The sequence below is a fragment of the Agelaius phoeniceus genome, chromosome 10 (genome assembly GCF_051311805.1).
Source record: "Agelaius phoeniceus isolate bAgePho1 chromosome 10, bAgePho1.hap1, whole genome shotgun sequence".
NCBI lineage: Eukaryota > Metazoa > Chordata > Aves > Passeriformes > Icteridae > Agelaius > Agelaius phoeniceus.
The window spans coordinates 24,171,063-24,197,370 of NC_135274.1; the positions used below are offsets into that span (position 1 = coordinate 24,171,063).

A 26,308-nucleotide genomic window follows, 5' to 3' on the forward strand; every position below is an offset into this window, starting at 1 on the left:
TTTAAATCAGAAATGGGATCAAGTTTATGGGTGAAAAAATGGTGTTGAGAAGGTTTTTATAAGGAGGTTTAAAGAAGCCTGAGGTACAAGGAAAAAGCTGAGAACCATTCCCATATGTTGTGTTTGAGTAATCAGAAATATTTCAGCTAAAGTTTTGCAAAGCTTTTTAAAATCTCTTTGCTTTTCATATTTAAGAGAACTATTGTGCACATCCTCAGCTCTGACTGTGTTCACACAACTGCCTTGATGCAGCTCCTGATGGTGTTGACAGAAATTGCAGCAACATTTCTGAATTGTTTTGTCACTGATGTGGTAAAAGCCCCCAGCCACACCATTAAACCCCATTAACATCTGTTGAAATATTTGCCATTTTCCTTCCAAACAATGGCATTAAATATCTTTCAACAGGCTGTGTAGAAAGATAAACCCCACAAAGTGAGTGGGTGTACACAGTGAGAGGATGTAGGAAACAGCTGGTGAAAATCTGTGGTCCTGACAAAATCAGTGGCAAAAACTTGGGGATAATGGAATTTTGTTGGACCTTTCGCCAAAATGCAAAACGTTTTCCCACCTCAAGAAATCCTGAGGCAAAGAATGCCAAAGGAAATCCATGAGGTTTTTGTCTGGAGTCCGACCCTGCTTCCCCTTGGATGAGCACACAGAAAACTCCCTGAATATGGATGTCCATCAGTGGACAGGAGTGCATCTCCCTCCCCAGGGTTTGCCCAGGTGCTCTCCTTCCTGGGCACAGTCTCAGGGAGAAGGAACAATTTGTATTCTCCTGTCTGTACCTGTGGAGCTCCAGGCAAAACACCTCGGGGGCTCCCCTGGGCCAGAGCTGCTCCGTGTGCTGCCCAAATGGCCCATAAATTATTTGTTCACCCCTTTTGAATATTTACAGCTTCAGCAAAAGGAACCCTGTACAAAACTGATGACGTTGAATTATTTCATGGACTGCCTCGTTCTTTTGATTATCTCAACATTTTGAATTCAAATTGTCTTAGCTGTAAGTTAAAAGTTGTCTTAGTGTGGGAACATGAGAAAAAAAAAAACCATTCTGGCAGAAATTTGTCAGTAGAATTCTCACTAAAAGGGTAATCAGAGCACAATTTGAGAAATTAAAACTGGGTTTGAGGGGAGGATTTTCTTCCTTCTTTAATCAGGGCAAGTTATGTTCGAGGACTTGCAAATATAAAACCAAATTAAGCAAATCACAGGAGTGAGAAAGTGCAATGCAAAATTGCTGTCAGCACAAAACACAAGTTACTCCCATAAATCTTTAGGACTCCTTAAAAATTGTAACGAGAAAATAATAATCAACTAATGTATCAGCTTGATATTGCACTGAATATATGGGGATTTTTTTGTCTCAAATGGCATTTAGTACTGATCAGAAAAACAGATAAAACTCGATGTAATAACCAGATCCATTCTGTTTAGTGTCTTGGAATCTTGCATTTAGCAGAACAGTTTCACCACAAATGGTATTTTAACTCTGGCTGTTTCACATTTTAATTGAAGTCTAAATTTTCTAATGAAGTTTTCATTATAGGAAGTTCACTCAAGTGCATTTCCAGTATGGGAATTGCAGCATCCTGGGGGTGCCAGCTCAATGGAGAATGGTAAAATTAATGTCAGCATCCTTGGTTTATTACCATCAGGATGGAGTAGGTTTCAGAAATAAAAGAGTTTTCATAACTTGGCCTAAATAATACAGTAATTTTATGGGAAAATGAGAGAGTAGGAGTGATTTTTGGCCTTTTGGGTAGAACTGGATAAAGGAGATCTGGTACAGAGTGGTGCAAGGTGGCAGGACTGGCCTTTGTGACAGAGGATACAAAGGGTGCAAGATCTCTGAGCTGTCAACTACATCACAGAATTTTTGGAAGGGGCTGAGTTATTTAGCCAAATTCATCCCAAAGGCTTCCTCTTGTGCAGGTGAGTATTGTGTTAATATCTGGATTTTTTTCTGCTGTGTCCAAGCTTGTTTCACTTATAACTAAGTTTGTTAGTTAATAGAAAACTTTGCCCTCACAGGTGCCTCTTTAATCATCCAGGTACCTGACTGGAGAATTCAGGTAAAAGGAGATTTAAAAGTGTCCTGGGTCTGGAGGGAGACAAGCTGTTCTTTGCTTTTAATGCCTTGGCTTTGTGTCTGCCCTTTTCTGTATTTTCTGCTGCCTGTTATGATTTAATGGGTATAAAGTTGTCTCTCTCAGACCCAAATTTCCTCAGCTAGGTGGTGTTGCCTGCTCACCACCACACCATTTCTACTGATCTCTCCTTCAGGAGAGAAAAGGAAACACCATTTGATATTGTATTTGAACTCAGACTTTAAAATAGACCTTGGAAAAGCAAGGACTCTTGTCTGAGTAAAGATTTGATTTAATCAGAGAGCGAAAAAGATTCACCCTTGTTACCTTTCCCTCTTTCCTTTCATCTCTGTTTAAGCTGGTATTATTACTGTGGGAGACAAGGTTCTGTAATCTCCATTTTTCTCCTGGGGAGAGCACAGTGGGAGCCCTCAGGAGTCTGGAATGTGTTGTTGCAAGGGATTTTAGCATCCAGTGCCAAATGTGAGGTGCTGCCATGGAGTTGAAGTAGGTCCTTCTCCAAACACTTGCCTGATGCTTTAAATGTTTGACAGAGCAGACATTGTCCCACTGTGGTGGTTTTGTCACAAGCACAGGTGACATGTCAGGTGTGCAGAGCTGGGGCCAACCTTCTGTACTCACTGCCTGGTGGAAATCAATTCTAAAATCGTTAAGAGCTGGCAATTCCTCCTGAAATAATTTTGATGATCTCTTGTCCTGCACGGTGACACTCAGAACTTCCCAGTGTGAGACAGGCAGTGTCACCTGGGTGTGAAAACTTGGGGGGAGAAAGCCACAGATTTTGAAGAAACATTTTGAAGCTGTAGAAACATTGGAAATTGAAACAGTGGCTTAAACCAAAGGTGTTTTGTGTAAATGATGATCCTTCTGGTTAAGTATCCTGAGTCTTGCATGCAAACTTCATCCACATCCACCTGTGTAGCAGTTTCAGAGCCCTGGGGAGGGGAGTTTCTTGTGTCACCCCTCTGCCCAAATTCACCTTTGGGGTAAATTTGCTCTTTTGCAGCTCTGTATAACCACAGACTGTCAAACACAGTGATTTCATTATTACTTTTAGCCTAATGAAGCACAGCTGCAAATCACACTTTTTGTGAGGGAGAACTTTCACTCCCAGTGGCACTGACCTCTCCTTCCTCACCAAATTACCCTGGGTTGAACTTCAGCTCTGCATCCACACAATTAATTCCAGTGGGCTGCTGCAAAAGTCATTGTCTTATGCCAGAGCAACCTATATAAAAATGCAGCTCCACTGTATATATTAAATCTTGCTCTTTTCTGCAGCACTACCAGCTCCATCAGCCCCTTTCCTTTGGGTTTCTCTGCCTAAACCTTCCCAAAATTGTAAAGCACAGAGAGAGGAAGTGCTCCCTAATTGGGTGTATGGTAAACAGAGAAAAATCTCATTAAAACTGAGGAGTTATTTGTAGATGTTGGCAAAGAAAACAAACCTTTGGAGCTGGAGTTCACTGCCTTATTTTAATGGAGTTCATCATTATTTTAATTTATGTGTGGCTTGGACCTAAATACAAAGGACAGTCTGGGTCATGCCTGTGGAAATTTAGTGATTAACAGCTGTTGCTGTTTAATCAAGGCAGAAGATGCACTAACAACTGAGGTACATATATACAGATATTTTACTGTGAAAGAGAGCTGGTTACACGATCCAGAATTCCATAAGGGAATGGATAGACTTATTTTTTTGTTTATTTATTTTAAGATTTGAGGGAAAATTGGTTACCTCCCTCTCAGAGGAGCTGGGGCTGCTCCATCCCTGGAAGTGCCCAAGGCCAGGTTGGACACTGGGGCTGGAAGCAGCCTGGGACAATGTAAGGTGGGAACTGGATGGGATTTAAGGTGCCCTCAAACCCAAACCACTCTGTGGTTCCATGATGTTGGTAAAGAAATGGTACAATTGCTGCTGTTTGTGGTGCTGCTTCTGCATTATTCCTCAGTGTTTTATTATCATATATTTATTTTTCACAAGAGAAATGAGAAATACTTCTCAGGGCAGTTACTCCTGTGAGGTTGAGATCTGTTCTTTCTCTTTTCCACACCTACCTTGGATCTAAAAGATGGAAATATATTCATTCAGAATATCTGTGCACAGCTCCAGAGATTCTAAGAGTATCTCGTCTAGCAAAAATTTATGAGAGAGAAAACTCCTTTTGTTTGCGTTGTTTAAGGCCAGAAGAGAGTCTGTAGCCTGACCTTCTGTAAATGTCAAACCTTAAGAGCTCCTGGATTGTTCTTTGCTTCTAACAGAAAGCAGGCAGCCCTCCCTGTGACTTCCAGAATTGTTACTGCTTCTGAAGGCTTGTCCATCCAAGAGTTCATTAAGTTGTTGTATTCACTTCCAGGCTGATTTGCCATCTTCAGCCTCGAATTTTTCTGTTGTATGACAGAATTATGTTATTAATATTTTGTTCTCCAGATTCGTGCAGGGTTCTATGCAGATGGCATTGCAGGGACGGTGGAAGTCTGTGAATCTTAAAATTGTGGAAGGGTTTGGGTTGGAAGGGATCTTGAAGATCACCCAGTTCCACCACCTACCATAGGCAGGGACACCTTCCACTATTTCAGGGTGCTCCAAGCCCTGTCCAGCCTGGCCTTGGGCACTTCCAGGGATCCAGGGACAGCCACAGCTTCTCTGAGCCCCCTGTGCCAGGGCCTCAGCACTCTCACAGGGAGGAATTCCTTCTTGATATCCCATCCAAACCTCCTGTCTCTCAGTGTGAACCCATTCCCTCTGTCCTGTCACTCCATGCCCCCTGTGAAAAGTCCCACTCCACCCTCCCTTCAGGTCTGGAAGGCCATGGAGTGTTGGATTTTCACACACCACAACCCTTCCAGGACCCCGAACACAACACACGCGGTTCATGTGCATTAAACCACCCCGTTGTTCTGACAAATGCAATTTGTGATCATACAGGCCAGAACAGAGAGCCAGCTGATAGCTGAACATAATTAATCCTTCAAATAACTCTTGACAAGTAGATTAAAAAATTTGCAGCCTGATTCTGCGCTGTGTCTTTTCATTTATTCATGGCTGTGAACACGGCGGCACCTGTGGCGCCAGCGGCGCCCGCTGAGGACGCAGCAAATGTTGTGCCACCTGTGCCATCCAGTGCCTTCCCAAACCAGCCACGGGCTGCAGCCCCGGCTCCAGCAGCTCTCTGTAGCTCTGGGAGCATGAATTGCATCTCAAAGGTGAAGGAGCAGAGAGAACACAATTGAAAAGGCACAGTGTGATGGTGTTCACAGGGGTCTGAGGATGAGGGAAGAGACGAGGATCTGACTCCATGTTTCAGAAGGCTGATTTATTGTTTTATGATATGTATTATATTAAAACTATACTAAAAGAATAGAAGAAAGGATTTCATCAGAAGGCTAGCTAAGGATAGAAAAAGAAGGAATGAATAACAAAGGCTTGTGACTGGTCAGAGAGTCCGAGCCAGCCGGGCTGTGATTGGCCATTAATTAGAAACAACCACATGAGACCAATCCCAGATGCACCTGTTGCATTCCACAGCAGCAGATAACCATGGTTTACATTTTGATCCTGAGGCCTCTCAGCTTCTCAGGAGGAAAAATCCTAAGGAAAGGATTTTTCAGAAAATCTCATGGCTACATTGCAACTCATTGGATGCGTTGCTCTTTCCGAGGGCACGGTGAGATCCTCAGGAATGTTCAGCCAGTCACTGATTTAACCACGCACATTCAGTAACACAAGATGACAAGCAGGACGTTTCTAGAAGCTCACTACACATCTCAGATCACTTTTGAGATAATTAGGCTCTCAGACCTCTCTCTGCACTTACTCTGGCCCATAGATTCAGAATCGATTTCACTTTCAGCAGTTCCATACCTCTGCCAGGTGCAATTATATTTTCATTCTCTGCAAACAATAGAAAACCCCAAAGTATTTAATGGGTTTTTTTGTTTAGTTTTTTTTGTTTTGTTTTGTTTTGTGTTTTTTTTTTTTTTGGTTGTTTTTTTTTTTTGTTTTGGTCGGGTTTTTTTGGGTTTTTTTTTTTTGTTTTGTCTTGTTTTGTTTTTTTGGTATTGGAATCAAACTGGTTTATGTGACAACAAAAGAGTCTTGAAAGCCACTGCATGAGTCTGTGACACCAAAGGCATAGAACAGGAAAGAAAGTTAAATATTACTCATGTTCTATGTTTTCCAGAACTTCAACATTAAAGATACATTTCCAAGGAGGAATACTGCTGATATACAATCCAACTCATGCATTTATTATTTTTTTATGCATGTAGAGCTCTTCATTGAGAGCATCATTTAAAGGCTTATAGCAAATGTGAATTATAAGCTCGACTACTGCATTATAGGAGATACTGAGAGCTGGAATTTAGGGAAAGCAAAAAAAGGGAGAAGAGCCAGCCCTGTTGCAGCTCAGGAATGGGTAAATCCTTTCCTGGTCGGGGCAGGGCAATCTGCTGGCAATATTCCACTTGTGATGGAAGATCTGGGAGAGGAACAAGAACTTGGAGTCATGGAGATCCTCTGGTCTGAGCCACCTAAGTCACGAGTAAGGTAAGAGCAGAGGTACGTGTGGGTCTGGAACCAGGAGGGGAGCAAAGAGGAGTAACTCCAGGGAATGTTTCAAAGCACTTTAGAGCTGTGCCTCTCTGGGACATAAGCTTGGTTTGGAAGAAATGAGGGGAAAGTTGATGGTGATGGGAAATTCTCTTTGCAAACACTAAAAAATTAGAATTGGTGAGGAGAGTGGGGTTTTGGAAAGAGTTGACCAACCAAAAAGGAAAATATTCAACAGCTTTTTAAAAGACCTCAAAGTTTCTCGTAGGTTAATTCTGATTTATGGAAAAGGCAGACGCTTTTGAGGTTGTTTCCTTACATTGTCCTCTTCACCAGATAAAGAAAACATTACTGCCCCTATTGATTTAAGACCATTCTGACTGAAAACTGTGTTGGAACATTTTGTCTTCCTAAAATCTTACGAAGAGATCAAGAATTGTTTTCACTTCTTAAATTACCATACTTTGTATGCAAGACCAAATATTCTGCTGGCTTAGTTAGGATTGTCTTTTTTTTTTTTTGTTGAAGGTAACCAATTTCCAGTTTCTAGAGACAGAACCTAATCACACTGAAACTCCAAAAGTGTGGATTCATAATAACAAGTTCTAGATGAACTTGTTACTTAAAAGGGTGCTGGGTATGGTGTTATCACTGCTCCAGATCTGTGGCTTTTTCAGTACCAGGAAGAGAAAATACCTTATATTGTTGCCTGCCTTTTTTTTCTTGTATAATTATTTTGCTGTGAAGACCTAGAATTAATGCAGCTAATAGAAAAACCAGTCAGCCTGTAATGCTGGTCAAATGGATTTTCATTGAGCACAAACTTTGAAATAGAATATTGTATTTCCTTAGGAAAATCTGAACAGCTAACAAGCGTAAGAGAGCATTTAGATGAGTTATTTGGAGTTGTATTTATCAGAAAGAAAGATGTTTCCCTTTTAATATTATGACAGGGAGAGGAGGCAGACCAAAGGTCTGAGCACAGACTCCACAAACAGAGGCCCCATCACTGCCTGCAACACAAATGCTGGAAGGGACAATCTGTTTTAGTTATGCTTTTGAGCACACTTTAAATGTAATTTTAGTGCACAATAAAAATGAATGCTCTGTTTTCCAAATGCATCTGCTGAGCTCGAGTTTCCATACCAGATGGCTTTATATTATGTTAAAACCCCACATACAGTATGCTAGTGCTCACTGGAGCTGCTGAAAGTGACCTTGCATTTTTTTTCTGCATGAGCAAAAGATATGACATTTATTAATTTTGACATGCAAAAATGTTGCTCTTTCCAGCTCGTTGTCATATTCTGCTTTACCTGGGTTTAGGGCTTGGTTGTTTTTCCCTGGTCAGAGGCGTGTGGTGTTTCTAATTTAAAGATGGATTCGGGTACAAGCAGTGCCCAAATTGCACATAAATCTTGTTCAACGCACGCGGTGTTTATGTTACTAAATACCAGGCATAAATCACGTCTGGCCTATCGAATTGGGACTTTTATTTTGGAGTTTGCAGCTGGCAGATGTCCAGCTTTATCTTTCATTCATCCCTGAGCCTGCTCTGCCCTCTCCCTGTGTCATTGCATCCGTGGATGCTCTGACCCAAGGCGTGACACGGAGCCGGCGCGGCGACGCCTTTGGATGGGAGTCAGCTGCTGGCCCTGCTGCTCTGGGGGCTCCACCTCAGGGGTTTTGTCTGCCCAAGGCTCTGTGGAGAGAGCAGTGCCTAAAATTAGGCTGTGAGTAACGCATGGGCTGCACCTCACCAGTAAAACCTCGGTGAGAAATGAAATGTCACCGTGGCACTGACATTTGCGCCGCTCCCTCCGCAGAAACTCCGTGTCCTGCAGAGCTGGAGCTGTGCAGAGTGTGTGAAAACCCTCCCTTCTCCTTTGTTTTTCCTGCTGTCTGCTTCAGAATGGCAAGTGACTATTCCAGCTGTGAATAGCTAATTATATATTGAATTTCAAATCCCTGTCCTCGGCTCGGTCCTTTTTTTGAGAACAGGGTGAAGTTTTAGCCACGATAACCTGCTGAGGGTAAGGGATGCCTGACCAATGGGGATGTGGAGCTGGATGTTTCTGCATCCCTGTGTGGCTGCCAGGTGCTGATAACAATTCATTTTACCTGACCTTTAGGCAGCAAATATGCCATGCAGGAAAGAAGTGCTCTTCTGGCTGATTCCTCATTGATTCTTTTATTACTGAGGCCATATTTCCCACTTAGAGGTCATGCAGATCACCTATTTCTTGGTGATTGTGTTAATTTGCACTTCGTTTGCCTGGCTGTTTATTAATCTGAAATTTGGTGTGGTTTCCATCCAGTTTTTTTTGTCTCAGTTGTCAGTAATTGTTGGTGTGTTATTCCTCACAGAATTTCTGCTCCTTGCAGACTTAAGTGAGCTGATTGTGGAGGCATTAATCTCTGTATGCAGAAGATTCCTGTTGCATACCCTTTGGAGATTTTGTGCTCATCCAGAATCAGTTTAATCTATTCCACCAATTTTTTCATGTATGACCCAGAAAAAAAAAAAATAAGATTAGACTTATTATTCCTGACTTCTTTGCATGTTGTGATACTATTGAATTACTGTGTTTCACCACAATTTGCCAGTAATTTATGAAATATTTTGGATGATGGAATACAATTTCCACGCATGACTGTGAAACATGAAAAGCCATCTTATTATCGGTGTGTTCCTATTAATATTGATGTGATAACACATTGTTGCATCAATTGTAATAAATGGCTCAGATAAGGAGAGCAAACAGAAAACGTTCCCAGCAAAGTTATTCAGACCTGACATGCAGAGCAGCACTGGCAAAGTCAAGCAAGGAGACTTTGCAATGGCATTTTACTGAATAACTAAAATTTTATTGACTTATGTTCCACATGATGGAGCATTAAGCAGTCCCCCACACCCCAATTCCTTTCTTGATGGCAGCAGGAATGACCTGCAATTCCCATCAAATTATGTTTCCTTGTGGTTTTGTAGACTTTATGTTGTTTTTTTGTTTTTAGTACTTTTTTCCCCCCTCCTCAGGCATATCTCCAGAGTTAAGGATTTTATTTAGAAAAGTTTTTAAAAGTTCATTTAATGTGTTTTGAGAGACACAACTTTTCACAAGATTTTCCTGTATTTCACTCTTTGGAAATGCATATTTTTTTTTATATAACACTTCATACGGATAATAAAAGGAGTCCTACTTGTCTGTGGGCATCTTTTACCACAGAGCAGGCATTGGAAAGTCTTGATTCATTTCCCCAAACCACAAATGAGCTGAGAGATGACAATGCTGGGTCATTTGACTGCACCAGCACTTGGAAAACTGCTGATGTGAGGGCTCAGAACTTGTCTTTTAATGGAGTGGTTTTGAGGTTCTTTTATGATTCTTCTGCCACAGCAGCATAATACAAACCCAGACTGGTGCTCAAGTACACACAGGGCAGTGCAGACAGTTTCTGTGGTTTTAAGTTCAGTTTGTTCTCAAAAATGTCCTGGACTGGAAGTTGCAGGAGAAGCAAGGATATAAATGTTGGTGTTCTGAGCAAATGGTGGCTTTCCTGCTGCTGCCTTAATTTAAAAGGAAATATTTGATTTTGCCACCAGTTGTACGTGCTCAAACGTCCTAGTCTGATAATCTATATGAAAAACAGCAGGGAATGGTGAAAAACTGGGATTTAGGCCTGCCATCTCCCCTGCCTGGGTAAGGGAAGGACACAATCTTAGGAGTTGTTTGGATGTGGAAATTGTCTCACTGTTGGTTTTTCCCCCCAGAGAGGTGAACTGAAAGGGGTCCCCTCAGAAGACAGCACTGGATGGGAGGAAACACAGAACTGCCCTTGGTGCCTCAGGTTTGGGCTTTTCTGTGTTTCCCATTCTGTGCTGCTTTAGTGTGTGGGTCTGAGCTTCACATGAGGGGATGCTGAGCTCTGTGCACAGAGCAGGGAGACAAAACAATTCCTGCTCCAGCTGGGCACCAAGGACAAATGATCCAAATCTCAGCCCAGGAGCACAAACCCCGTGGGCTGGAGAGAGAAAAACAAGCAGGGTGGGACTGCAGGGGCTAAAGCTGGGATGGGACAATGAACTGCAAGATGCAAATGGAGCAGAACTGATCCAAGGCAGAGAGCCCGGGAGCGCTGGTGCATTTTGGGGCCATTTTGGTTCATCTTGGGTGCAGCCCTGGCTGGGCTCTGGTGCTGCCCAAGGTGGATCCATGGAGGAGATGCTTGGAATGAATCCCTGCTTTATTCTGGAGCTCTGCCCAGCCCCTGCTCCAGGGCAGCCTGCACAGGGCATCATCCTGAGCCACCTCACTCATTTCCACTGGGGAATTGTGCTCAACTGGATTTACTCCTCCTCAGCATCTCCTAAAGCCATCTTAACGTTTTTGGGGTGAAACTCTGTAAGTTTGGCCTGGCCAGGTAAAAAGCTCTTGATTGTGATGTTGGTAGAAATTTGCAAAAATCAGAACATTTCATTGCTTCTACCTGGCACCGGTTCTTTTCTCATCTATCAGAATTCCTGCAGGATGTCTCAAACCCTGGGATTGTAAAAACAAGAGGCACAGCCATGCAACACCTCCCAGGTCCCCCAAGGAATGAGCTGCAAGACAGTAATTATGAATTTCTGCACTCTGATGTCAACCTGGGGCCCTGTCGAGTATCGGCCTTCTGAGCCTTTGTGGAACTTGGCCTCTTTTTTGGGCTTCTGGATTTGTATCCACGCTTTCATCCTCTGGTAGCTTTGGAAATTCAGTGCTTTATCTTCATTTTTGCCTCTCTGGCTGCCATGAAAATGACTAGAACACAGACCCTGAGGAAAGCAGATGTGCTTATGGGGCTCAGGTGCTCAACCAAAGGAGTCACAATCCCGTCCAAATTGCCAGCTTTCCCCATTTTTTGAGTGGCCATTCTCCTCACTTGGACTGTGGTGTTTTGAAGGGCGTTTGCAAGAGGCAGCGGGTGCTCCTGCAGACAAAATTCACTTCAGCTGCTCTTGTATCACAACATGGAACTGCAAATGGCCAAAATTCTGTTCCAGCTGGTCCCCTGCAAACACCTTGGCCTCCACTCATCCTCCCTGGTGCCTGAGCCCTTGCCAAAGACATTTTCCATGCACGGAACGTACACAGAAATATTTGTAACCTGTGTGAGCGCTGTGAAAACGAGATGCAGTTCCAGAGAAAGATGCAACTTTTGATCCTTTACTGGATGAATTCCATGTTTTGAAGTGTTTGAAGCAGGGAAGACCACAGCAGGTCTTTCATCTTTCCTGTTGGTTGATCTCTGTAATGTCATGGTAAGAGATGCTGTATGACAAGAGAAAATGCAGCCCTAAAGAGATTTTTCCTATTCCTCTTCCTTGTTTGTAATTTGTTAATTTGTATTAATTTCCTTTCAGGATAATCTCTTATCTGTTAATGATATTTTTTACCTTGTAATCTTGCTGGTTTGATTTAAAGGAGTGATTTGGAAAACAAGGGCAAGACAGTCTGATGAATAATTGTGAAAATACCTGATGTGTTGAAAAAGTCTGAACTCCTTAGGCAATATTTTCAGCTGACCTCTAAAAAACACTTTGCAGGTGTATGTATCTGAATATGAAAAGACCAACATTTGCATATGCAAATCCCACCCCTGCGTTTGCACAGCGTAGCTGGATGAACAATTGAGTCCTCTCTGTGCAATAATTGTCATTTCTGTGTAGAAGTGACCTGCTGGTGGCTGTTTCACCCCTTTTTTATTAATGTTGGTTTTATGACGCCGTGCCTGGCTGTGGTAACTCCCTGTTTTCAAGGTAAAAGAGACAAATTTTCAGAGCTGAGCATTTTCAGAGCTAGGTGGGCATTAGAAACTCTGAAATCTCCAAACAGCACCATATTGTGTTTTTATTTAAATCCACAGATCGTAACATAGCTCTTCAACTTCAGATTTCTCATTAAATATTAAATTGCAAAATCTGTATTTTTATCACTCTTATGCAATAACACCACTGGAAATTATAGACCTAAGATTGCAAGGAGTTAGAACAAATCATTCAAGGGCTCAGCATTGAATGCAAAGTGCAAAATCTAATAGAACAATGTGAAAAGGCGTATTTTAAAAGTGAATAAGTTATGTTTTGTCTGATGCTCCCTGCCTATTCTTATGGCCTCTTTTCCATCTCTTCCTGGGGACAGAAATTACTCAGTTCTGTGGTCAAACTTTATAGATGATAATATGGATTTTTCTTTTTTTGGTCTTTTTATAAGTTCAGCTTGGCTTTTTGTGGTTGCATCCCTAAGACAACATAATAACATAAATCCCAGATGTCTCCTTGGGTGAAGGATAACAAAGATAATTACAGACTTCTCCTTAATATGTGACAAATTCTTTAACTTGGTCATGCCCAAAATTCTTACATACTTCAGCCTTCACCCATGGAGTCCTTAAGTGTTGAAAATTTGGATTGTGGGCAAGCCAAGCTCTTTGATAGAAAAAATGCAAAGTATCCTCATGAGGTTGTGCCAGGGTTACACAGACTTCAGAAAAAAGTCAGTGTCTGGGTGGGGCTGGGTGGTTCTGGGCTGGGCCGGTGGGTTCCTCATGAAGAGCTGGGCAGGTGGAATGGTCAGCCAGGAGCACACAGGGGCTCTGACCTCCCTGCAGGTGCTCAGATCTCCCTGTTCATCAGGAGATGAGGCAGCTCCACCAGGACGGGACAGCTTTGCTCAGCTCCTCTGCCTGACAGGATTAACCCTGGAGAGCCGTGGGTCACTCTTGGAGGGAGAGACCTCGGGTGAGAGAGGGACTCATCTCATTTGATTCTTGTGTCAGCCAAAAATACATGGAAAAAAAGAGAAAAAATAAAAAGGATAATTTATTATCCTAATCTTGGAGCAATCACCAGGGATGGATTAGTTCTGGAGCTTTCACCACTGACTGTGCCAGTCACTACGTGAAGTCATGAAATAGTCATGGGAGCTTTTGTCACCCTCTCCTGGGTGCAGACATTATCCATCAGGAGAGGAAATCTCTGCCTGTGGAAATGAGAGTGATCAGGCAAATGACCCACAAAAGAAGCAATGAGCAGCTGGCTGAACATCCTGGCTCAGGTGGAGCAGGAGGAAAGGAGCTGGGCTTGCCTGCAGAGCAGCGAGGGCTGCAGGAGGTGCTCAGGGTGGGACTGGGATGCTGGTGGTGGCTGATGGAGTTGGGAAGGATGATGGCAGCTTGGGCCTGGCAATGCTTATGGAATCATAGGATCACTAATGTTGGAAAGGGCCTCCAAGACCATGGACTCCAACCTGTGCCTCACCCCATCTTGTCACCCAGCACAGGGCACTGAGTGCCACATCCAGGCCTTCCTTGGACACCTCCAAACTTCCCAGGGCATCTCCTTCCAATGCTTTCCTCACTTTTTCACGAGGAAATTTTTCCTACTGTCCAACTTGAGCCTCCCCTGCCACAGCCTGTGGCTGTTTCCCCTTGTCCTCTTGCTTGTTAGCTGGGAGAAAAAAAATAATGAAATGCTCAGTTCAGTGAGAGCCAGGTAAACCTGGATTTTACAACCCTTGTGAATCAAACCAGACAGATTTATGTGATGCAAATAGAAATGCCCCAGGTTTAGTTTGCTGAACATTTGGTCAGCCTGGCAGGAAAAGTGAATTCCAACTGCAGCAGATTGGGCCTACAGATACTTGGGAAACCAAATCCTGAGGAGTGGGAATTATGTCATGGTTGAGGAATAAATCTCAGTGCCCAAATGTAAAGAAGGGGAAAGAAAAACCCTTTGATTGGTTCTTTTCTCATATGCATCTCTTCTGGATTCCATTTATATTTTTTTCCAAGAATAATAAGGCTTCTTCTCCTCACCTGTCAACAGGGACATGTTCCAGCTACAGACTGGACAATGAGAAGTGCTACTCAGATTATTTTCATTTGGTGTTTATTGTGCATTCTCTGCCTTCTCGTAATTTTTTTTAAAAATGCAATTGTGATTCATTTTCACCTTAATCATTTTTGCAGGCTGCAAAACTGCTGTGACACTGCAAGAGGTGTGATGAATTACTAAAAAAACCAGGGGAGGTGTTATCTCCCGTTTTTACCGTGAGCACAGGTTTTGTTCTACAGGGCTTTCCTTTGTGTTCTGACACGTGTTTGTTTCCATCAGGTCCCCAAACAGCACATCTGGGGCTGGTGAATGCCCTTGTGAGTAGCTGTACTCTGAGTGTAGGTTGTTAGTAAGCTCTGTAATTTGTTAGTAATTTGAATTTAAAAATCAGCCACGGTTCCATTTGCATTACCCATTTCCACAAGCAGCACATTTTTTATCAGTACTCCTCTTTATCCAGGAGGAAGATGTTGATCAGAGTTCTCGTGGTGCTTTTTTGATGCTGTTTTTTTTTTTTCCTGGCACAAATGCAATATCTGATCTGAGCACCAGCCTGGTCCCACAGAGGCTCCGTCTGCTCCTGGGCTGGACTTGCTGACTTCAGGGGAATCTCCACAGCAGGGGCTGGATCTCCTCAGCTGGGAGCCTCTTCCAAGTGCTGTACACATTTACCTCTTAGAGAAGCTCATCAATTAAACAAACAAGGCACCTGCACTGAGAAAATTGAGTATTTTGTTAATTCAGTGCGCAGAGGTGATGAGGACTTCACCCCAAACACCAATTCATGGGTGGAGTTTCATGGGGAGAAGATGGACAGCCCATGTCGTTCCTTGTTCCTCATAAAGACGTCACATCTTCATTTTATCTTGTCCTTCAGAGAATTCTTCTTTCACACCAAAGGCAAAACATCACTTGAGTTGCAGAAATGCATCATTTTAATGTTTCCATCATTTTTATAAGGAGGAAATGTTTTATCTCTCCTTGAATGACCATGCCAAATAAGACAATGTTGTTTTAGCAGGGTTTAAATTGCCCTTAAAATACTGTTTATAATGTGTCCACAGTGCATTCTCACTTTTATATATATCTGAATTTCCTTCCTGCAGGGGGACTTGGACAACAGGAAATGGAAAACCTTTTCTTGAGAGGGAACATGAAGGGAAACTTTTTTTAATAATGTTGATGGTGCAGTGGGTGACAGTAGAAGAGACAAGGATGAAAGAACAAGAGCAAATCCTTTACCTTGAAACAGCAAACCCTAAACGTGTGATTGAAGTGACCATGAATTGCCATCATTAGTATATTGCTGACACAATCCTGATCCCAAAATTCCTTTAAAAATCTTTCAGCATTTGAGTGATTGTGGTGCTAATAATAGGATGATGCTGCAATTTTATTGTCAGGGTTGTTCTTGGGCTTGACATTGTCTTTATCAATCTGTTAATGAAAATAATGCTTATGTAAGGTGTTATTATGAATTCCTGGTTTGGAGCCAGGGATGGGGGCAATGATATTCTGTAGTCTGGCATGTTACAGAATAGTTTTGTTTAATTTCTTTTCTCAGTGAGCACTGGAGAGAGAAAGATTTGGGTAGTGGAGTGTTATTTAAAAACCCCACAACTGTTCTGAAGCAAGCAGTGAATCCACCCAAATTGTCTTTCACATTTGAAAGACATCAGCACAAAAAAAAGTGGAGGAAAAAGAAAAAAAGCTGGGAATTTCAATGTTTAATAGAATCTTATTGAATTTCTTTTTCGAACTTGAGCCTCATTTCTAACATATTTAAAGTATAAACAAGTCTGGGGCTTTGCAGCTATGGCAGTGCTTGCAAAATCTGAGAAGGAAAGCAGATAGATTGCTGTTAAATGTTTCTCAATACAAGTCACAGCTCAGTGTAATGTGCCCATATCAGAATTATTTCCTCATCTTTATCAATTTATCCCATCCCTGGAGGTGTCCAAGGCCAGGCTGGATGGGGCTTGGAGCACCCTGGGGCAGTGGAAGGTGTCCATGCCCATGGCAGGGGTGGCACTGGATGAGCTTTAAAGTCCCTTCCAACCCAAACCATTCTGTTACTCTATGAATTATTTAAATTTTTTTTATTGTTGTTGTGAATCCTAAATTTAGGGACATTACATCAATATTCTTTTCCCTTGTTCTGCAGGAAACTGAAGCATTAGAAGAGGCAAGTACTGGTGGTGCTGTACAATTTGTCCCTGCCAGCTGATTCCCCAAGTCTTCTTCTGGGAGAGAGCAGAGTTTCAAGTGCTTTGCAGGCAGATTGTAAACTGGCAATCTAGGTCATTGTAAATACAAAATAAACCAGCTGCCAATAAAACTGAAATATAATTCTCTATTCCTAGTACACGCAAGCAAAGAAACAAATCCAAGATATTGGCAATGACAGCTGACATTCCCTCCTCTGTTTGTGGTGCTTCCACTCACTGAGCAGCCTCAGGTGTTGCAAGGACAAAGGGATGATGGGGATGCAGCCTGAGAAAAAAGTTCCATCCTGTGCACTTACTTTGCAACTAAGCACTTGGCTGTGGGTTGATGTATTTGTGGGATGAGACACTGCCAGAGGTGGCTGAGGGCAGCAGGATTAGACACTGGGTTTATTCTGAAAGAGGCCCAAGGTTTCTGGTGTCATTTGGCAGCTCAGAGTCCCAAACCCATGCTGGACTCCATTAGCCTGCAGAATGTAGAAATCAGGGAGGTGTTTGATTGCTTCCAAATGCCTCCCAAGCTGCCTTCCCTCCTAGTCATGTTATCCCCAGACAAAAATATAAACACAAGGGAGTTCTGAGAAGGTAATTAAAGGGTTGTTGATCCCACAGACTTCTTTTAATTTGTCAGCGTCACAAACTGCTTTATTTGTCAGTGTTGGTGGACTGGATGGTGCTTCCTACAGCCCCAGTGAAGATATTCTTGGGCATTTTTCCTAATAATCATCTAATTGTCCCAGATCATGGACTGTGGTTCATCATGATGATTTTCAGCTGTCAGAGGAGGTGATACCAATTTTATTTACAGTCATAATTTGTGGATTTTCTGAGTTGTGAGACGAGATACAAACTTCAGCATTTCTTCCTCTGATATTTTCATTTACCTGAACCTTTGTCTTGTTCTCATTAAAAATCCTGCATGAGGATTATTATTTTACAGTTTTAAGAATAAGAATTGGCCTCACTAAATAAGCCAAATCTAGATTTTATTTTTAATGTAATACTGAGCTAAGAAGAACTAAAGGTCTGTTCTGGCAGATTTCTGACAACAAAAGAAATCTGCTGAGATGCCATGGACTCCACTGGAGTCAGTTCTAGTTGCTTTATGCTGGGAGAAGACCTAAAACATTCTGAGCAGAGTTCATTGTCTCTTAGACAGCTTTTAGTCATTTTATTTGCCAAGTTTCTCTCACAGCTGGATTAAGATTTAACAATTTTCTCTCCTCCTCTCGCTCGGATCAGTCCCGAGCCTGTGGGAGATGAGCACGGCTCTGGAGCAGAGCCCAAATGTGCTCAAACCCAAGCATGGCTCATGGAGGGGGCTGGTTTTGGTTGGGAGTGTGCTCAGGCTTTTGTGAAACACTGGGAAGGTGAACAGGCACAGCCTTGGAGGTTTTGCACCACAGAAGTCCCAGAGTTTGGGAAGGGACATCACAGATATCACAGCTTTGGTCAAACAAATTGGTGGAATCTCAGTCTAAAGAAGTCTGGCATTACTTGCAGAAAATAGGAATTATGAGGAAGCTCTGGAGGGAGGAGAAAAAAAAACCAACTAAACTCTTTTTTTCTATAGAAAAATATTATTTTTATTGTGATTTCTTACGGTAACCCCCCATTCTCCCTTACCTTTCTTTCTCCAGAGGCATCACTCAATATTCCAGAAGCAAACTGGAAAAGAATGATTAACAAATGAGTTCTCATGAAGACCAGGCAGCAAAGAGAGGTTGTTGTGCCTTTTCCACTGCCCCTCCCTCAGCAGTGGATCCAGGCTGCACTGGGGAGAATGGAAGGATTTGGGCTGGCAGCAGTTCACTCTTGGGTGAGACAATTTATAAGCTGCAAAAGTTCAAATCCAATATTGTGTGTACAATTTATTCACAATAGAAATTTCATCCCCGAGTTCAGAGAGACCAGAACATTACCATAAAGAATTCCATATATTTCTGGTAACATTGATGCTCTCTCCACACCGTTTGTTGCAATCAGCAAACTCCATTGTTGCCAGAGAAGCTCAGGAGATGCAGCTTATCTCAAATCCAGAGTTATCTGTGTGTCACACCAGGCCTTTTTTGTCAGTTTGCTATGGTGATCTATCTATGTTTAAATTTAAAAAAAGAGAGAGAAATAGCAATATAAAAGAGGGAGCAGAACACTGGGCTAGGGAATGAGGTGTCTAGCTCCTCTTCCAAACTCTGCCGGTGTGACCTTGCACAGCCCCTTCTCCGAGTTCCAGCAACCACCACCATAAAATGTGAGTAATGAGGTTATAAATGTATCATTTTTATTGAGTAATGGCATTGCTCAGTTGGGTTTTGTCCTTTATTTCTGTTTGCTGTGTAGTTTAATATTTGCCAGCAAAAAAGCATGTGAGTGGCTAATTGCATTTCAGGGCCCTTGGTGCTCAGCTCAGTGCAGCCTACGTGTTTATTTGTTTCTGTGCAAAGGTGTTATTAATCACTGGCAAACTGCTGCAGCCAAGTTAACTAAACACAGAAAACCAAACGTGCAGGGCTTTTGTGGCTGCAGGTGCAAGGGAATCAGCTCTGAAGCACTGGAGAATCTTCTAGTACTCACTCATCCCCCAAAACCCAATGTCAACCCCTTCCTGCCTCGTGTCCATGTAGCAAAATTCTTTTTCTTTTTCTCTTCAAGCAGTTTGCAAAGTATTAAAAACATCCTTTCTATCTTAATCTTGCTACATTCAAATTATAATCCCCGTTCACTTGTTTAATTTAATCTGTCCACCTTTCCCAATATAAGAAGACACCACTAGAAGGTTTTCAGTGCACAAACTCTATAGGTCATTTTCTTTCTGTCTTTGAAGTGACACTTTTGAAGCTTCAAAAAAGTGATGATAAAAGGCCCCAATTTCAGTGAAATTATATTTGTCAATTTACAGTAAATTTCCTGATAATAGTACAGTAGTAAAGCCGTACAGGTCCTGCCCCTGTGGTGCAATTTTTCTTTGAAATTGTGGCAGAAACGAAAATGGTAAAAAACCTTTGGACTTAGAAATATTTGCAATAGTTTTGTTTGATGCTGAATGTGTTATTTACATGAAAACAGGATCTGCTGTGCCCATTGTAATAATTTATCACATGAGCACTCCCCCTGGAAATTTGAAGTGTCAAAATGTGCTTCGGAGTGGCTTTGTGGTGCAGTAATTAAGAAAAAAGGGCTTGTGTTTTCTTCCCATTAAAAACCTTCTCAGCACACTTGTCATCAAAGCATTTGTGCGAGTAAATTCAGCTACACTTTTGTACTTCCGATCCCAAATTTATTTTTGAGCTACATTAGAAAGATTGAATAGAACTTTCACATGAAATTGCTTTAATGATATTTTTGTGACTCTCAGTGTTTCTCTGAAAATTCACTTCATCTTCTCTCGTTCTCTGGTTTCTCTATTTATTATTAGGTGCCTGTGGAGTTTAATAAAAATATACTTAATGTCAGCCTTGTTGTTAACAGTGAAAATTCTCTTTTGTTTTTCTTTTTATAATCTCAGCACACCCTGTGAAATAAAACTCATATTTTTTTCTAGGAACCAAATACATGGATTGTGTCTATAAACCAAAGGAGCTCGTGGTTGCTGGAGCAGCCTTTTGGAAGTGATGCTGGCTGTTTAAAGGTCTCCTTGCTGGTGGTTCCTCACTCCCCAGCTCGTGGTGATCCTAACCAAAATCATCATTAAAAGCTGCAAACCTCCCAGATCTCTGGGTGGATCTCCATGGAAAACACCAGAGCAGCTCTGCTGAGCTTGTCTCAGCATATTTTATAACAATGATATTTCTAATTCTGTAAATCCTCAGCTTCAAGCTGCTCCCTCTCATCTATTTGAGTCATCCTTTAAGTGAAAGTCTTTGATTTTCATCATTTAATCCCAGTTTGCCCCAGGCAAGCCGTGTGTCTTCCCCTCCATGGCCATTTGTTTCTGCATTTCTAAAGAGCGTGGTAATAAGGAAGGTGGGGACTTTTAAAGATGTTAAAAGTTGTCTTTTTAAGGGCTCCCCGAGTGTGAAATTCCTTCATTTGTTTAAGTTGGAATGTTCAGTTTTTGAGTTTTTTCCATTGATTTTTGCTGTAGGTTAGGGTGGTAGGAGTTGCCAGTGCCATCAGCAGGTACCAAGACACATTTTACCTTTTGGGGTAAAATACAACTTTTCTAAGGTCAATTGACTCATATCAGTGTGGCTGAGATCTGGAGCTTTTTTTCCCCCAGGTTTATTAATTTATCTAAAATAACTTATTTCCTCTGTCCCTTTTTTTTGTGCGTGTTCATCTCAAGGACATTAGTTTATTTACATATTCTTACATGGATATTTGCTTTTATGATGATTTTTGCAGATTTTCAGGCTGAAAATTTAAGAGGAATGGAGAAATCAGAAAAGGTAAAACTGGTAAGCAGAAATTACGGGTACTGTAAAAAACCCCAACAAACAAAGCCAAACCAGACACTATTATTTATATTACAGCGGGGCATAAAAAAAATCCAACAGAGATTGAAGATTTATAGTGCTGAAAACTTCACAGATAGTTACAGATAATTGTTGCTTCAAAAGAATTAAACACAGCAGGCAAAAAATGTCATTTTCTCCAAGTGGCACACTTGAGGCTGGTGGGAGGATGAGGAGTTGCCATGAAGTCTCCTGGCTATCAGCTGAGCAGTCAATACTCAATCAATAATTCACAACACTGAATAGATTTACCTCAGGGAAAAAACACAAACAAACGAACCCCAATGTGGTTTAATATTTTAATTTTGCCTGCCTGGTTCTTGTTCTCAGCTTTTGTGACAGCAAGGGGCTCTCACTTTTTAATGATTGTGGCTTTAATTAAGCTAAATTATCACAGAATGCTTTCAGGTATTTTAAGCAGAAATTCTCTCAGGCCTCTGTGGTCAGGCAGGTGTGTGTATTTTGCAAGGAAAATAACAAGGATGAATTTCCTGGGCATGGTTTTTGTAGAAATTTTTAAGCATTCGTGTGATAGGTGAAAGGCAGGATCAGAGGTGCTGGCACTCGTGGCGTGTCCAGCAGCTGGGCACAGCTTCTGTGTCAGATCCACCAGGGAGTGACCCAGGAGAGCCACCACGGGCTGGGAATGGTGAGAGGTGACCAAGGATGGAGGAGCAAGTCCAGGAGAATGGCCAACCTCAAAAAAAACCGTCAAGAAGGGCTGAAAGTTTTACATTTTCACCAGTTCCAGATGTTCCTGAACACAAAGGGGGAGGAGAAGATAAAGGGAGCTCAAATTACCTCGGGTTTGAATTTCTGGCCATATTGAGAAACCATTTCCAGTTGTTTCCAGCATGTTCTGGATTCCACTCATGATCTTAATGATGAAGGATGCCACATCCCATTAGCAAACTTCTGAGCCATGCAGCTCTCCTGAGGGCCTGTTTCAGGGAGGTGGCTGGCGTTTCTGTGCAATGCATACAGAAATTTATTTTACAATTAAAGTATTTTCTTCCGTTCGTCGTCTAAATCAAATTACAAGGCACTTAAACGTTGAATAATTTATATTCCCCAAAAAGATGTTAGGCTATTAAATAGCAGGAATAATGTTAGGTTTATTAGATTGTTGTAGAGGACTCTATCTTTGGTAATGACTCAAACTCATGGTTCTTATCAAATAATTGTTTCCATCTCTGGCTTGATTGTAGGGTTATTTCAAGAGGGTTTTTTTCTGTTTGTTTCTTTTACATTTTAGTGTTTACTGGGCAAATCTTTTCAGTACAGGCATCCCCCAGCTGGTTCACCCAGCCACTGAATTCTGTAGAAGAAGGTTCTTTTGCCCATGTAGTCTCTGCTTTTGGACACAAATGCCCGAATTTTTTCCAAGGTCTCTATTTCCCTTCTGGCAAAGGGCTGTAGGATTCCTCAGATGATATATTAGCATATTTATAAAAAAACAATGCATGTCTTCTGCTGAGAAGCTTTCAAAGGGGTGCAGAGGCATGTGGGGGATGCTCGGTGGCATGTGGATTGCTGGAATGCTGATTAAGCTAGAATAACAGCAAAAAGTTATGGTTAGTTTGTCCCCTGGATTTCAGCAGGGTGATTTCAGGACCCCCCAGACTGTTCCAAGGTTTGAGGCAGGATCCGTGGGAATGGGAATTTCCCCTTGAGACAGTTGTATTTACGGGTGGAATTGTGCAGGCACAGTTGTTGCAATCCCAGAAGAAAAGGGGGAAAGAAAATTTCACTGAGATTGGGTAAGTTAATGCTGTGTTTGAGGGGAAGAACTAAATCCACAGTTCAGGGGACATTTATAACCCTTACCTGCTGCAGAACCACTGAGATGAAGAAAAGGCAGCACTCAGAGGATGATAACAAGGATATTATGATGGGCAACACCACTGTTAAGTGCCAGTGGAATGGGCAATTCCAGAAGCCCTCAGGAAAACAAGTGTTGCTGGAACATGACAATTTATTGAACAGATTTCCTGCACCCTTGTTACCATATTTTTTTTCCTTGCAGTACCACAATGAATTCTGTACTGGCTTTTGGTACCAAAAAAAAAAAAAAAAGGGAAGAGGAAAGAATGTCAAGCAGGAGCAGGATGCCAAAGCCTGAAATATCTGTCTTCCCAGATGAGGAAGATGAAGAAGTTGCTTGGTTGTCACTGCAGAAGATGGAGAACTTCTCCACAGAAGATGGAAGGTCCAGACTGGCCAAGGAATTTACAGTAAGGTCTGTTTTATCTCACTTAAAACATTTGGAATAGTAGTGGGAGGTTCATGTGTGAGGTGGAAATATTATTTGCTACCAATTTGGAGCAGGATAGTTTTTACATGGAGGGAAATGGAAGAGGGGGAAAAATCAAAGTAAAAGAACAGAATGGTTTGAGTTGGAATGGTGACTTCTAAATTTTGATTACTAAAAATACAAGCAAATACAAGCCAAATTGAAAAATAGTTTAATTTTGACCCTAACACCGCCTGTTTTGTTTTATAGCAAAATTCTGTCAGTGGTTGCTGGGTGTGAGGGCTGACATCTCTTGACTTGCTTGGACAGCTTTGGGAGCCACTCAGGGCTGTATTTGTAAGAAAGGCAGATCTCAGTCCATAAAAAATCGTGACCACATGAGGCAGCTCTGTTCCTTATCCCAGGCAATGCCCTGGACAGCAGCCGCAGACAGTAATTATTGTATTTATTGAAATAAAGAGCAGTTCATCCATGGAAGTGCAGTCCCTATTTATGGTTCTGTTGGCTGGTTTGGCTGTGTCCAGCGACATCAGCCCAGAGTGCAGTTGGTGACCTCCCCAGACACTGTGAACAAATGAAGCATTTTCAGGGGCGAAAATTTCTTGAGCTCATGAGTGGAAATTGTCTGTGTATCCTTCAACACAAGAGAGGAAGCTGGAAATTGAGGGATTCCATGTCTCCAACCAATGCACTCCCAACTCCAGCCTTGGGGATTCATGTTAAACCTGGATTTTTGGGGCTGGAAAGGGAAAAATACACCCTTTCATCTCCGAGGTGTTTTGTCTTTTCCTCCCAAATTGTGTGTGAATCTGATCACTAAATACAGAATATGGTGTTTTCTCTGTAAAAGAGGTACATGCAGTCCTTCCTGGCAGCAGTGGAAAGTAAGAACTTAAACTATAGCTGAGGCTTAAAATCCTTTGGAAAAAAGTCTGGGATTCATCAATCCTTAGTGAAAACAAACAAAATCGTTTCAAGTTTACAGATCAACATGCAGGGACATTGAACTAACTCAGCTGTTAATGGTTCTAATGGTTTCCCTTAAGATTCTGTTTGTACTTTTTCCAGTGAAACAGAATCTTTTGAGGAAATAGTTGTTGGTGTGGGCTTGTTTTTTGTTGGTTTTTTTTGTACCAAAATGTTACAGAAAATACCTCAGTTCCAGCAACTTTGAACCATACCAGTTTTAATCTAATATAACACCCTTCCCTGAGTGATACTACAGTGATTAATTTTAGTATTAATCTCTCCAGGTTTGGCTTTAGCCACTGCTGATTAATACTCCAGTGATATGGCTTAAACCAAGGCTGAAATCCTTTGTGGCCAGTATCTGTGAACAGATCCAATTTCCTCCTCAGCAACTGGATGCAGTTACAGTCACTTTTAGTGCTGGGTCCAGTCTTTTATGTGCTTTTAAATTACTGGGGAGCTGCTGGCTGGAGAGGAAGGGCTCAGTGAAATAAAGGAGATGACCACAAAGAGGGACCTTGTGGGCATGACAGCAGAGAAATATTTGCTTGACCATGAAGCAGTGAGCCAAGGCTGAATCCCAGCACTTCCCTCTTCCCAGCGAGTCACTTGACCTCTCCACATCGCAGGGCTTTTAAAATAAAATCCAGTTAATTGCCTGCCTCCAGGAGGAGCTGGGAGGCTAATTAATGAATGTTTGCAAAGTACTTGAACGCTGTAAAGTGCAGCGCTGACTGCTGAGTGCTGTTGCCACCTTTTGGAGGCAGGTCCAGCAGGAGCAATGGCTGCTGCTGTGGGCTGGTGTGGAGGGCTCTGTGCTGGGTCAGACTCTGCTCTCATCTCACTGATTGCCTCAAAAAGAAATAAACCTCCAAAAGAAATACACATAAAAGCACCTGAAAGCCGAACCCTTGGCTGCCTGCGCCTGCTGTGCACATTCCCAGTCTCGGGATGGTGTGACCCAAATTCCATCCTGCCCTGGAGCTGCCTGGAAAAGACAGTTTCCACTTACATTTAGCAAAATTTCCTGGAGTGCACAGAAAGTTTGCATGGAAGCACCATCATCGTGTGCCAGGCATTGGCAGTGAGGAGCAGCAAAGACAAGAAACAGTGCATTAATTTCTGGGAGCTTGGAGAAAACCTCTCCTCCTCCCTTTATCATGTTCAGGTGAATTTTTGTGTTTGTTTTCCTGATGGATCACGTCCAGATGATTTTTTTTTGTGTTTGTTTTCCTGATGGATCATGTCCAGATGATTTTTTTTGTGTTTGTTTTCCTGATGGATCATGTCCAGATGATTTATTTTGTCTTTATTTTCCTGATGGATCATGTCCCATGCCCAAAGGGCCCAGGTGGATTTTCCATCCCACTTCCTCATGTCCTGTCTGTGGCCACCACCTGTATCCATTCATTTATTTTTCTCATCTGGTATTCTGTGCCAGCAGGTTTCTTCTTCAAAAATCACGGACAAAATAAGACAAATGTGTCAAAAAGAGTCCAGTTTCCATAGCAATTGTAAGAGATATTCATCCCTGGGTATGGAGTTTTGTTGTATCAGCTTTGGAATGGAAATGACCAGGTGCAGATTTCTGGAATTTCCACTGGTTTTGATGTGATTTAATTCCTTTTACATAACACAACTCCAAAATGGGTATCTCAAGAAGAAAGGCTAAGGAAAGGAGTTAAGATCTTTAATTATTATTGCATATATAATTTTATATTATGATATTCACACATATAGTATATATAGATTATATACAGGTTAAAAATAGTAAAGATAGATTATATATTATATGATAGATGTACAAATAGGCAGAATATAATGTAAATATATATAATTATTTTATTAATAATTATATTATATATTA

The 26,308-nt window shown here is 41.8% G+C and overlaps 1 long non-coding RNA gene across 1 annotated transcript in view; it reads left to right on the forward strand.

Moving 5' to 3' along the window:
- LOC143694874 (uncharacterized) overlaps positions 1-23,321 on the forward strand; it is a 38,427-nt gene extending 15,106 nt beyond the window's left edge. The window contains exons 2-3 of the long non-coding RNA XR_013183609.1: positions 21,109-21,152; positions 23,245-23,321. This is a non-coding gene — a long non-coding RNA (uncharacterized LOC143694874). The remainder of the gene's footprint in view (positions 1-21,108; positions 21,153-23,244) is intronic.
- The last annotated feature ends 2,987 nt before the right edge of the window (positions 23,322-26,308 follow it).